At 51.0% G+C, this 12,136-nt stretch overlaps 1 protein-coding gene across 1 annotated transcript in view; it reads left to right on the forward strand.

Moving 5' to 3' along the window:
- Positions 1-12,136, forward strand: part of LOC123763725 (organic cation transporter protein-like) — a 551,940-nt gene that overhangs the window by 171,707 nt on the left and 368,097 nt on the right. The gene's annotated exons all lie outside the window — the stretch shown is intronic.

Genomic DNA, 12,136 nt, shown 5'->3' on the forward strand with positions numbered 1-12,136 from the left:
GGACAGCCCGAGCACAGTCCACAAGGGAACGCACTTCCGTGTTCTCCGAGAGGTAGAGCAAGGAATAGAGCAGAGGGCAGCATCGAAAATGGTGAAAGATGAAAAAGAAGATGAAAAAGGAGGAAGGCGCGAGGGAGAGGCAGAATGAAGAGGTCAGAGAGAGTTGCACTGAGGATAAGGGTGAAGGGTGTAAGGGAAGGGTGAAAAGAGAAAAGGGTAACAAGGATGGGGAGATGGTCAATGCCATGGAGGTCATGGCAGTGAAATGTCAAGTCACGTGAAATCCAAGTAAAGAGACGACGAGTAGAGAGACAGATCAAGACAGGAAAGTGTGCGAGTCCGAGAGTCCAAATGAGTGGGCTCACCAGAATTCAGAGGAGACGGGGGAAGAAAAGAAAATGAACGGTTCGAGAAAGCGATCACAGCTGTTTGTTAGAACATCATCCCAGAGGGTATGTCGACAACCGAATTCACCCAGTAGGAGCACAGGCTCCGCCAAGGAGTCCAGTAGGTGTTTAAGATCGGGAAGAGAAAGCGGGACACTTCTGGAGAGATAAATGGAACAAACCATGTACCTAAGACACTGGCAGTAGAACATGGGAGAGGCGATGAAAAAAAGAGGGGGACGGAGGGAACATCAGAACAAATCAAGAGAACAGTAGAGTTATGGGCCCCAGCAAAAGCTGGGAGGGATAGGAGAGAAAGGAATAGCCTCAGAAGCGACCAGGACGAGCACCAAGCATCTCCTTCTGGAGACAGACAAAGGGGCAAAAACTGTGAACTAAGAAGTTGAAGTTCATGGAAATTGGCGTAATATCCACGAATATTCCATTGAAGAATAGACATTGACAAAAAGAGAACGACAGCAACAGAGAACAATGAAGAAACAAAGGTGAAAAAGAAACACAGCACGTTAAAGAAGCACACGATCAGGATCAGCGAAATCAGGGTTTGGGGGCATGGGTAAGGATGGAGGGAAGGGAGCTTTAGGACCGACCAGAGGCAGACGAGCAGCGTACGGAGGAGGATGAGACAACCGAGAGGGGCAATCTGTTACGAACCCGGATTCAACGTCCGAGCCTGGAGCAGTGACAAACACGCCATCTGTGGGTCAGCTCCCGAAACCCCCGCCAAACGAACGACGACACCTAGTGAGGACAGCGTGTACTGGCCTCGAGGACCAGTTTCCAGTCTGGTTCAGCGCTCAACACCGCCGCTCCTGACCTCTGGTGAGGTGGTGCTCCGAAGACAGCGCCATCTATGGAGTGGATATGTCGGGCGTTTGTATCTGAGCCTGTGAGTGTGGTGTATTAGTGTCCCGGTTATTAATGACGTGTCTGCTTACAGAGCCGACCTGGGACCACTGTGTTGAAGGTGGAGTCAGTCTACCCGAGGCAGCCAGTCTCCATACAGTGAAGTTTGCTGCAGCTGTCGTGACGTCGTCCCCCCGGAAGAACACTGTGGTGTGTTAAGCCTGCCAGTGGAGTGGCAGTGGAAGGATTTACCCGGGACCGACGGTCGGAGACGATAATCCACTGGGGTATTGAGGACAGGAGGGTGATTGGTGATATCACACGAGACTCCTGTCTAGGGCGTACTCCTTATATCGTTCGTGGAGTGGCCGTACCAGCCTTGGTGGCTCAGTACCTGCCAGCAGACCTGCTGGACGTGTGGTTGACGGCCTCCACGACGGTGCCCCCAGTGGACCTGTGTTGTGGCTGACCTGTGGCCAGGGTAGACTCGGCGTTCTCAGAGGACACGTCTTGAGGCCACGAAGAAAGCACCGCGGACTCAGCACCTAGCTTCAAGGATCCATAGTCTCCAGCAGAAGACTACTGTGTTGATCCCCTTTGTAAAGTGTTAATACCCCTCCCCCTTGTGTACGTTTTACTTTTATATATTTAAATGGTGATGGTTATATTATATTATATTAAGTTCTTACCTTTCTTTCCCTACTCCCTTTAAGTTACTTGCGTCACGGATCGCATCCCTTGATAGCCTCTACTGGCTTGGGGCCGGATATATATCTTCCTCTAACTACATCAGAGTAAGAACCCCGTTGCGTCCCGAGAGGGCCGTAACACAATCAAAGACAGCAGTAGGAGGAGGAGGGTCAGAAACCGGGGAGCGCACCTCAACAAGGGCAGCAACCAAGAGGGAAGCAGGGGCCAAAGAAACGCTAGGTATGCAAATAGTAGACCGGCGCAAGGGGATCGGCTCCACCCATTCCCACAATAAGGGCGTCTAATCATCGGGCACGGCACGCCCCGACAGCATATCCACACCCCTGGAAGGGGGGCAGCAACATGGAGTGAAAGGGGGGGGGGGGGGAGTTTGGCAACAGAGCGGGCAGCACCACAGGGGATCCATCATGAACAACATTCTGAACAACACCCCGTGGGTCCAGATACTGGCATAGCTTACGTATGGCGAACACCCTTCTTAAGAACCATCACAAGACTTTCAAACTGCACCATCTGCTGCATTGTTACAGCCACTTATGACCAGTAACCGAGTTCTTGTTTGAGGAACCTATGTGTCGTATCCGACCCCAAGTCGGTAGTACGCTTTCAAGAAAGTGGCTATATTAGTGCAAAATAAAGAGAAGGTAATGAACAAAACTCTGTTCCTTTCACCAATGTATTATATATTTTACCATCACCGTTACGTGTATAATATAAATATAAATAAATATAAGAACAGATAGGCTATTTCTACACCCATATACAAGGATATCCTTTCACTCAGGATATTAAACGTGCTCATGTGCAGAGTTCGTCAAAACCCAGTGTTTCTCCACTGCCCAGTAACTTATCCAACCTTACTGGGAAGAACACTTACGAGTTCACCTGTACATGGGCCAGCCCACCAACAGTGTCATGAGGTGCCTGAACCCCCACGACCGCTCTCCAGCTACTTGCTGGCAGAGGACCTCAGCAACACACTGAGCGGGGTCACAAACCAATACACGGTTAGCGATCCCCGGGCAGCAGTCTCTAGCGTCCAGCTAGCAGCACTACTCAACAGGCACCTCCCTGCCGTCAGTTTCTCCCCTAAGCCAATCCTGAGGCACGCCGATCTCTTTCAACACTATGTAACTAGCAGCTACCACACTGCTTCATAACGGCGGCAGCTTACGTGTTCGTTTTTCCAGGACCATGTCGGGAGACCGTGGATTGCCCAAGATGAACTGCCATCTCCAGTACCGCTGCCCCCAGACGTCACCTCTGTGGACACACGTCATCAATTACCTTGCCAGTATTGGTGAAACTAGGAAATACCACTAACCAACTGGGGAGCTGACATTGTGCTCTGTAGCACACCCTTGGAGGCGCTGGTCTTGATAGGCCACCTCACCAGAGGTCACTCACAATGACCCCTCTGGCTGACCAAGGCCAGGGTCCATATCTTGAGCCATAGACAGCCACCACTCGATGGCATTGTCCATATTACGTCCGAACCCCTGGGGGCTTAGAGAGCCGACTCACAGATGGCACTGACGTCACTACTCTGACAATGTCATGTTCGTAACATGCATCATCAGCCACAGGAGGAGTGACCACCCCTCACTGCAGAGAACCCACTGCAGGAGGAGACAGAGGTCAAAGCACAGACACCCACACTGGTGCCAGCAAAAGGCACGTGAATCTCCACCACCACCATCGTAGGACCCACACCAGAGACCACGCCACAACTCTGGCACCTCACCAGCCCCATGCACATCAGCATCGCACTCCATGGAGGCAGAGCCTGCAGAGTCGTCAAATTCACACACGTCAGCCCTCGCACGAGGGGGCGGCACACTCCTAGCTGGACAAGAACGCTTAGACACAGACAGTTGATCATCTGAATTGTCACCATCAGCAGGTGACACCTGAGTAGAGCTTCCGGCAAGCCACACCCCGCCGTGCAAAGCGCGATCCCGAAGCACAGCATCCCCGACAACAGAAGGCACAAGCCCACACCCCACAGGCGACACTGAAACCGAAGACGAGGCAGGCAAAGCCAGTGTAGGCGATGGAGCTAGCAGAGGCGAGGAAGCCGGCATCGAGGGCGGGGGTGGCCCCCCCCTCCCCTCACACAGCAGCACCACCACATCCACACCACAAACCGCACACTCATTCACACAGGACGAGGAACCCGGCAACACCACAGGGGCAGCAGATGACTGGGAAGCCTCCTCCACCACACCATCACAAGGCAACAGGTCCCGAGCCATCAATGGGCTAAAGTCCTTTTCCTGAAACAAATTCAGGAGAGCCGCCCACCACCTGGTACCCCTCAAGACCACGCCGAAAATATGTCCGGGGCTGTCCAGCGTAGAAGGCATGCATGGTGTAACCCAACAACATGATAGTTTACGGAACGGGAGACTTGAGATGTAGGGTGACAGTCCGGGTTCCGTTCAAGACGCCCCTCCACCTGCCAGAAGAGACAGTGTTCATCCGTAGGGACATATCGGTCCATATATTCACGAAAGTAAATTGTAGTAACCCCCGTCCGAATACATGGGGTTGAAGGGGACCCTTCCATGTTGCATGGGGTTGAAGGGGACCCTTCCATGTTGCATGGGGTTGAAGGGGACCCTTCCATGTTGCATGGGGTTGCAGGGGACCCTTCCATGTTGCATGGGGTTGAAGGGGATCCCATGCAGCGCCACATACAAGAGGGAGCAGCAGATATAAGAAACAGTGACGGTACCACCGTCAGCAGGTAGGGAGAACGAACAACCATCATAACGAGCCACTATATCCTTGTAAAAAGCCGGAGATCCGAGAGCTGAACTTAACAAGTGCCCGGTGGTTTGCGAGAAGCTGCACTCCACAAACATCCGCCACAGTAACGAAGAACACATCCAGGACGATCATTTCCACTGCCAGGTACGATACCCGGCCAAAGAATTCCAGTCCAATCTGCCCTAACCGGTAGACAGGGAGGAAAGGGTGCCCCATGTCGCCAAAAACACGACTGGATTGTCGCGCCTCTGCTCCGGACACAGACAGCTAAAACAACACTGGAAGCAAAGTACTGCGCACACCCTCACTCGACGCTGGTCAGCCAGCCACTCAAATGGGAACATAGAAACATGATTGGTTTGAAACCAGAGAACTTTACATAACGATACCAGATTTAGGCTGGTACACACCAAACTGGCAGCACGTAGCCCTAAATGCAGAACAGACATCAACGAACTTTGCATCCACCGTCATGTGCCAGAAATATTCAAACACTATCTCTTTCACTTTCTACATCATAGTGCAAGAGAAGACTTCGAACAAGTTTATCGCCCTTAAAATACCTTAAACATTGAGCATATATTAGGAGGTGACCTATCATTACATATAAAATTTCAAATTGTCAAAGCACTGGCTAAATTTCCAGTCAACCAACAAATTGGGCCACATTTGGCCTGTGCATATACCCTACGCCACCCACACCTAAATATAGAAAACAAATGCCTTACCGCAGCACCATCGATCAGCTGACGCCATAAACACAACATCCCGTCCCTACAGTGTGGCAAGTCTCCCTCTGCGACTGTTGGCAGCCGTGGAGTGAGGACGTTTCTCGACCCTCCGTGGCTGTTGGAGTTGTTTGCTGTTTTGGTCGCCAGGTGGTGTGGGCGTCATTGCCCTACCAGTTTTGTTGCCTGCCTGGCTGCGTTGACGTGGCAGTTCTGACATGGGGGGCCATCTTCCTCCTGTTCAGCGTGTGAACTCCGTGGGCCTGGAGTTCACTTGTAAGGCTGATTATCCGACCATCGAGATGGTGATGTGTGACATGCTTCGTGTCCCGGTGGAAGCTGTTTACGGTGTGGAGCTAGTTTCGGCCCATCGGGTTGTTATTAAGTTCGTGGGGGAGGACGAGTACCGGGACTTCCTCCGTCGGTACGGGGGGCGTACGTTGCCGTTGCCAGACGATGCCGGCTCTGTGGCGATTTCGGACCGCAGTGGTGCCCTGACTTATGTCAGTATCCATGGTGCGCCCCTGGAATTCCCTGATGACCTCCTCCGGCGTTACTTCGGGGGGTTTGGTACTGTTGTCAGCGTGCGGGTGAACACGCTCTCCTCGGGGCGGTATGCTGGGAGGCGTACAAACATTCGCACGTTGGGGATGCGCCTGCGGTCGGATATACCTTCTTCTGTCCGGCTTATGGGGTACTACGTCCGGGTGTATTATGCCCGGCAGCCTCGTACCTGTTTCCGGTGTGGCCTGTTGGGGCATCAAGCTGCCGGGTGCTCTGAGGCCCCTGCTGCTCCTGTCAACTTGTTCCGCGACGAGGATTTCCCGCCGCTCCCTCTGGAGGCAGTCTCCGGTGATGTTGATGAGGTGGTGCGCGTCCCGTCTGTTGCTGCTGCTTCCCCGGCGGCGCCTGCCGTTCCTCCGGTTGTTGCCGTCCCTCCTCCGGTTCTTGAGGTACCGTCGGTTGGTCTGCCTGATCCTGTTGCTGTCCCGGCTGCTCCCGTGGGCCTTCCTGAAGCTCCCTGTGTGACGTCGCTGTCTTCTCCCTCGTCTTCTGATGCTGCGCCTGGCCCTGTGTCCATGACTCGGGTCCCGGACGTGCTTGGTGCTGGGGTGACTGCGGAGCCTCTTGCTGTGTGTGGCCCGGTTCCCCCTGTGGTAGAGGCTGCTGCCGTCCTGGCGTCGATTCCTTCGGCTCGTGGTACCCGTGTTTCTGGGTCACTTACCGGCTCGGACGATATCCGGCCGGTGCCCAAACGTTCCCGGCGTTCGTCTTCTTCCTGGGCCGACGTTGGTGACTTCAGTGACTGTGGGGCTTCGGGTGTTGACAGTGTGGATACGGATGCGTCGATGTCTCCGCGGTTCGTGGTGGCGGAGGTCCATGTGCCTGCCGGTGCTGGTGCCTGTGTCTCGGACGTGTCTTCGGTTCTTTCTCCGCCGGGGGACTCTCCACAGTGGGGGGTGGTGGCTTCCACTGCCAGGGATGGTGTGGACTCTGGTGCTGGGCGTGGCCTGGTAATGACGTTACGGAAGGATGCGCGCCGTCCGGGTTCCCTGCTGTCGTCTGGTGGTGTGCCCGGGGCCGCGGGTACCCCTGTGGTGCGGGTGCGCGTTGGGGCCCTGGGGGACGTGTTGCCAGCGTCTGTGATGCCACCGGGTCACTGGTCGAAGATTGCCGAGTTACTGCTGTCTGACGGACCGGAGTGCTTTCGTGGGAGGCAAGTTCCCTTCCTGTGGGGGCGAGTGGCGACTTCTCGCCTCATGAGTTCTACCATCTGGGTCCCCAGTTTGCAGGTGTTTGTTGCCCCGGTTCCGGATGTTATGGCGTCCCCGGTGGATGGACGAGACCCTTGGCAATGGGTGCTCTGGGAGGCGTTCAATGTAAGATTCCCGCGGGCCGAGTTCCCGGGCAAGTATGTGCTCTGATTTCTTGTGTATTTGCTCTATGACATGCTGTGTGCCCTTCTGGCTGTTTGTTTGCCCTGTTCTGTTATGTGCTTCTGCCTCTCCCTTTGTGCGTAGCTTTGCCGTGTGGCATATTAGTTTCTAGTGCTTGGCGTCACTCGTTTCGCGTTTTGGCTTAGCATTACGCCTTTCTTGGCTTTGCGATTCACCCTTCACGGGTACGCCGATCACGATCGTCGTCGCCCCTAACTCAACAACAACAACAACAAAGTCTCCCTCTAACACGCATCTGTTTAGTCGCCGCTCCTCTTATCTAGAGCACAACACAAACAAAACTCTTGAAACCTTGTCATTCTCAACACTGACGCACCACGGAGACGTGACACGTCTCCCAGCATTAATACTCGTGCCGTCGTCGGGAGAATAAACCTCTTCATGCAAACTTGCACCTACCATCAAGAAGAAGGAGACAAGCACAGCGGTAGTGTGCCCTGATACGGTATTCACACCTTTCAACTTTTCATTGCATAATGTTATGCCACAGGACAGCAGTACCACCATAGGGTCTTCCAGGACCTGAGAAGTCATCACACATTTCAGTACTGGCTGTGTGTGAAGAACCATGAACAAATTTAGAGACGTTTTCAAAATCAAATGATTTAAGCGAGTGCTCTTGTAAAATAAGAATACCACACATTCTTTAAAACTTTAACATTTTCATGCATTCTGGGTTTCATCCAATCACAGTTAAATGTAATTACTTTAAAGTCTAATACGCTGTTTTAAATTCAGATATTTTGTTAGTTCTGGTTTTTCTATATTCCCATAACCTACAGTAAGCACCTTCAGGCCAGAAACTGTCACAGCACAGTGTCTATGTCCCTTTTATTAGCATTAATCTTATGAGATATACCTACTTAATTTTTTTTTTTTTTTTTTTTTGAAAATTCATAGGCAGATTACACTGACTTCATTTGTCTAAAGTCCTATGCTAACTCAATTCACATCCCAAATCCTTATCATTTCCAAGTGTTTAGACATATATATATATATATATATATATATATATATATATATATATATATATAATTACAGCAAATCAACATAAATGAGCACATGAGAGAAGCACCGGAGTGCCGTAACATTCACAAAAATCACACTAAACAAACACACAAAGCAGAGGTAACAAATACAAAAAACCATAACAGAATCTGGAAACATAACTATAATACTTCTCTGGAAATGGCCAATACTTATATTTCAACACATAAGCTTCCCACGCAGCCCATTCCTCGGCCATCGGGTCACCATCACACGAGTTATGCAGGTGAACAGTCTGGGACATCCCGCACCAGACCCCCACCACAGGAGGTGGCAGGACAGAAGACTGATGCACGGGGGGGGGGGGGGCACAGGGGGCAATGGAACTGGCAGCTGCAACAGAAGGAGAATGGACATCTGTGGCAACGGAGGCTGCAGCACGGGGAAGGGGCAGCCGCCCCAAAGACGAGGCACAGAAGGCTATAATGCAAGTAGTGAAACAGAGGGCTCGTATGACTGGGCCGCCGAAACAGCTTCCTTCTTCAGTACCAACACCAAATCCCGGCGTTACTCAGCCGACTCACATGGGGGGGGGGGGGGGGAAATTCCTACTCCAGGTAACCCACACTCAAGGGCTCAGGGTGGGACACAGGAGTTGGCAACTAAACCCACTCCCCAGTAGCCGGCACCCCGACACGTACTTCTGCCACCACCGCCGTCGGACCATTACCAGGCACAACAATATCCACAACCGCACCCTCAGCCTCCTCGTCAAATGACAAGGAACACGGAAATTCGCCAACATCTACCCAAACTTCAGGACGAGTCATTGATAAAAACGGAATACGTCTTCAACACTGGCCGCAGCTCCTTAGATATGTCCATGTCCACCATATGCGACACCTCCGAAGCACAAGAAGGCCGCTCCAGGTCACGGAGAACCTTGCTATGCAGCACTGCGGCCATCACAACTACCATTGGCACAAGCCTATACACAACAGGCCGCATATCAGGAACAACCCTGGAACGCCAGGCACCACACATCTCCCAACCCCTGTTAGGATGTACAGCACCACCCTCCTCGAACCCTGGAACTGCCATAGAGACCAGCGGCACAGACAACAACCAGCGGGGGAGGAGAAGGCAGGGGCACCACCGCACTGGTCAACACACCTGGTGCCACATCACACTGTGTAGGCAGGCCATCCACAGCACCATCGCACTTCAGATGGGGGGAAATCCTGGTCACGAAACAGATTCACTGGGTCCACACTCACTGCACTGCACCCCGCAGCCTGATGCCAACCTAACCCGTACTCAAAGCGTGTCCGAGGCTGCCGAGCATAGAACACACGAAGATAAAAGCTCATCAAGTGAACAGATGACGGGATGTCAGCTTTCAGACGCATAATCACAGTCCGATTGCTGTTCGGAACACCCTTCAGCAGACCGGAGATAATATTCATCCATACGGCCAACACCTGTCCAAATCTCCCAAAATAATGGCGCAACAATTCCTCAGGAAACTCTAAGGGTGCACACTGGAAGCACGTATGTAGTGGTGCCACTACGATCAGAAACAGCCAGCATACCAGCAGTTCTAGGCAACTTGAAAGATCGGTTGTCATACCACTTCACAAACTCACTGTAGTTATTCAGGGAGCCAAATTTGACGACCGTGTGGTGACTGGAAACAAGCTTCCTGCCAGCAGCCGCAGATACATCCACACGAACATGTCAAATAATGTCACATCCACTGTCGGGAAGTTCACAATCTCGGTAAACTAATCCAATCGAAGACGACCGAAGCGCTGGAGGCAAAGGTGCCCCCCCATCGTGCAAGGTATACCTGGGCACTGCCCCCCCCCCCCAACAAGCAGCTCCGGCTAAATGACCAGCACCACACCCAGCTGACTTGGGTGCAACCCCGGTCAGCACCACTGGCAGGGACAAACTGGAGCTCCCAGACCGACGTCCACACCCTCCAGTGGCCAGACGTGGAATCCCCCTCCAAGTGCTATATAGTCGTAATGGCTTTGAACATTCTCCTGATAGTTCCTCTACTCCGAAAAAAATATACTAGTAACTGAAGGTTTCCCAGGTTTCTAAACCGCAAACATCGACAATCTTTTCCTCAACAGAGGATGTGTGTGCTAGACCACAATGTTAACCACAATTAATTAATGCTGCTGACATGGCAGAAATATTTGTATTTTTCACATACGTTTCTTTCTATTTCCATCTTGAGTCCAAGCACAGGCGTGTGAAGCCTTTCTAAGCACTGCTTACTAACACAGGGTCAACCAGGAGGGGTTTTAACTCGTCTGATGTGTTGAGGGTAGAAGGGGGGGAAGAGGTGTAGGTTTACAGTGAGGGGGTGATGCTAGGGGTGGGAAGGGTGAGGCCAGGGGTGGAGGGGTATGACCAAGGGTGAGAGGAGTAGGCCAGCTGGAGGGACGAACAGCATGAGGCCTGTAATCCCACATTAATAAATCACGCAGATTTATATTTTTTTTATTTGATTTATATATGAAAGTTTTTACGTTCTTGTAAAGCTACTGGCATGCATAGCGTTTCGGGCAGGTCCTTAATCATAAGTTTCCCCTGAATACGAACCGCCAAATAGTTTAATAATTAACCAGGTACCCATTCACTGCTGGGTGAACAGATGCATACAGTTAACGACTGACAGGAACAAAAAGTCAGTCCTCTCCTGGCCAGGATACGAACCCACGCAAAATCTCTCGGGAAGCGCGGGGCGAGTATCTTACCACTGCGCCACAGGACCTTACATGCACTCATTCTAAGAGCTCCCATATGGTTAAGTCTAACACATTCATCTCCCACTTTCACCCGAGGTGATACCGCAGCGACACTGGTGGGTGGGACTGTACCGTTCACATGCTGCCCAGGTGATGGGGTAAGCACTGGGAATGCAGCCCATTTTTCCTCACCGCTGCATAATATTCAAATGTTTGACTGATTTCTGCCACAATAGCTTCTTGGTCGTCAGCAGAGTCTAGACTCTCACTGGGGATAGATTTTTTACATGAATCTTTGAAGTTCAGAAGCCTAGCCAGTTTGGTAATCATCTGCTTTTCAGAGTTACGAAAGCTGGTTTCATAACTCGTTACGATATTTCCTTACGAAATATGTGCCCGAAAGCATCCATCAGTCACATATTGATAGGTTTTCTAACTGAATATATATTGCAGTAGCTTGTCCAAATCTATTTCAGGTTTGGATATTTTACCTTAAGTGACCAGGTGTTGAATAGCTTCAAGAATGTAATCAACATGTTTTTCCTTCGTCTGCTGGGGTGAGTTAACTCTCACCCAGATCGAATTTCCCAGCTGGCCAGTTGTCAATGCAATTCTTCAACACTGATTTGGCAGCAAATAGTTAATCATTTTTTAAGTTTATTATAACCCTTTTGAGACTAGCAGTATCACTATTATTTTTGGTGAATAAAATAGAGATGATCAGCTCAATTGTCATCTTGGTACAGACAGAACATCAGTAGGCCTATACACATGACATTTGATAAAGGCTTTTGTATGACAGACATATATAATCAGTTTATGGAATTCTCATTAAAATTAGTATGGTTATTTCTTTATATTTTTTTCCACGATATTATGAGGTTATCCAGGGTATATGTTGGACTAGCTAGGAGCTATTTTGAAGCCTTGATATACGTAATTAAATAGGCGTTACGTTAATTTAG

Source organism: Procambarus clarkii, chromosome 52 (genome assembly GCF_040958095.1).
Source record: "Procambarus clarkii isolate CNS0578487 chromosome 52, FALCON_Pclarkii_2.0, whole genome shotgun sequence".
NCBI lineage: Eukaryota > Metazoa > Arthropoda > Malacostraca > Decapoda > Cambaridae > Procambarus > Procambarus clarkii.